At 48.1% G+C, this 2,309-nt stretch overlaps 1 pseudogene; it reads left to right on the top strand.

Annotated features, from left to right (window-relative positions):
• Positions 1-427: 427 nt before the first annotated feature.
• LOC121105889 lies at positions 428-2,074 on the top strand (annotated as a pseudogene).
• The last annotated feature ends 235 nt before the right edge of the window (positions 2,075-2,309 follow it).

Here is a 2,309-nt window from a genome sequence, read left to right as displayed (position 1 = left end):
TCACGTATAATCTGCTCACTCACTTTTTTCCTTAGAAGAGCTCAAATGACACCTGCTTCACCAAGGCAGTATTGAGAAATACTGTTATTTCATGAGTTCTAATATGCACATCTTTTCGTGTCTGTGAAATGAGGATGTTTTATAAGTTACTGTAGGTCACACTTGGACAGTGATCTTTTTCTAAGTGGTTCATAAAGTAATAGTTCATCTTATCATTGATAGTATCTTGGATTTGATTAAATTCGGGATATTGTTGAGGAGACTAGTAGCACATTCTACGAGATCGTTGTGGCTGTTCTTCATTGGGCCAGGTGCGCTCGTAGGAGATAATGCTGATTTCAGTGGGGTGCGCACCAGCTTCTTTGGGTAGCAGTAGAGACAAGGGTAGAATTCCATTTCTAGGGGAAAAGGTGGGTATAATACCATAATGGATGGCAGGACCAGCATGGTAATCAGAATAATCTAACAAAAGGAATTTTGGACAGGGGCTAATAATCATGTGTTCTTTGGGGGCAGGCCACGAACATCCCCTCTCGAGGCGCAGCAAACTGTGACCTGTGTCAAGTCACCACAGTAGAGAACACAGCCAGCCACTCATCCGATTCCCAGAACTGAATCTTTCCACAGACTCAGGGTGCCCTGAATGAAGTATGTATTTGTTTCCAAGGCTGCTGTATCAAATGACCAAGACCTGGGTGGCTTAAAACAACATAAATGTATGCTCTCATGGTTCTAGAGTCTAGAAATCCAAAATCAGCAGGGCCATGCTTCCTCTGAAGGCACTCGGGAAGAATCTTTCTTTGCTTCTTTATGGCAATCTTTGGTATTCCTTGCCTTGCAGTTATATCCCTTCAATTTCTGGCTCATCATCACGTGGCCTTCTTCCCTGTGTGTCTCCCCTTTTATAAGGACACTAATCTTTGGATTTAGGGTTCACCCTGATCCAATATGACTTAAGCCAGTATGATCTTAACTTGATGATACCTGCAAAGTCCCTATTTCCAAATAAAGTCCCATTCACTCGTACTGAATACTGGGGATTAGGACTTGAACATATCTTTCGGGGAGGACACTATTCAGCCTCCTAATCTGCTCCCCCACCCCCACTTATTTCACTATAAAAACCAGGGTTCTTAGTTTCAAACCTTAGAAATCAACTCCGTCCGCATTCAGCAGAAACTGGAACCCTGTGTGCACCTTGGTCAAGGCTTTCTATGGTCTCCTTTGCAAATGGGCTCTGTGCCTAGCGTCCCTGTCCCCACCACCCGTGACCACATGCGAGGCCTGGGAGGGGTCAACGCCGAGATTTCTGCCAGCCCACGAACAACAGCAAGGCAGCCACGTCCTCCAGCGGCTCGCTCGTGGCCGCCCGCAGCTATTACTGGCGCCGCCTGGGTTCCCTTCCAGTAACAGCTCCTGCGGAAGTGCAGAGGATCCTGGGGAAGCCATCTCTCACCACCCCCGTTTCCCCAAGGCCTACCCGGTCACTGGTAGGCAAGCTGATTTTTCGGGAAGTCACTCTCCCATTCATGGCCACAGTGCTAGAGTCCCCAGAATGCTTGGAATCTCCCCAGGCCTCCAGCAGCATGACCACCTGTGACTTGGCTCCGGAAGCCATGAGGAAGCAGCCCGGTGGCCAGCCTGGCAAAGCCAACACTGGGCCCCAATCCTGAGTCGCCACCAGCCACCTGGCTTCGGGAGGCACTAGGCTCATTGGAGCCCCTCCCCTCCAGACTAGGCAGGCTGGTTGGGTTCTTTTGTTTGTTTGTTTGTTTGTTTGTTTGCAGTTGGGTTCTTTTATATCAAAACAGCAAAACACCAAAAAGGAAATTGAGAGAACCCCAGTCTTTACTCTTTACTATCCAAGCCACATGCAAGCCTTCCTGACACCCTGTAACTATGTGCCTTCCACCAAGTGGAAAATAAACTCCAAGCAGCCAGTTAAAAACAAAAACAAACATAACCATTTTGCTAACAGAATCACTTAAGACGGCTAAAGAATCAGGCTTAGGGGCACCTGGGTGGCTCAGTCGGTGAAGCGTCTGCCTTCAGCTCAAGTCATAATCCTGGGGTCCTGGGATGGAGCCCCGAGTTGGGCACCCTGCTCAGCAGGGAGCCTGCTTCTCCCTCTCCTCCCCACTTGTGCTCTCTTGCTATCTCTGTCTCTCTCTCTCTCTCTCTCTCAAATAAATAAAATCTTAAAAAAATATATTCAGGCTTACGTCAGAAACCATACCCAGGGCCCGTCTCCTGCACTTGTGTGGTGAGGACATCATTTCTACCACCATGGAGCATGGGTTATTCAGTGT

Source organism: Ursus maritimus, unplaced genomic scaffold (genome assembly GCF_017311325.1).
Source record: "Ursus maritimus isolate PB19 unplaced genomic scaffold, ASM1731132v1 scaffold_3, whole genome shotgun sequence".
Lineage (NCBI taxonomy): Eukaryota > Metazoa > Chordata > Mammalia > Carnivora > Ursidae > Ursus > Ursus maritimus.
The sequence above is the reverse complement of the archived record's forward strand: the minus strand, read 5'-3'. Positions and strand labels throughout refer to the sequence as shown.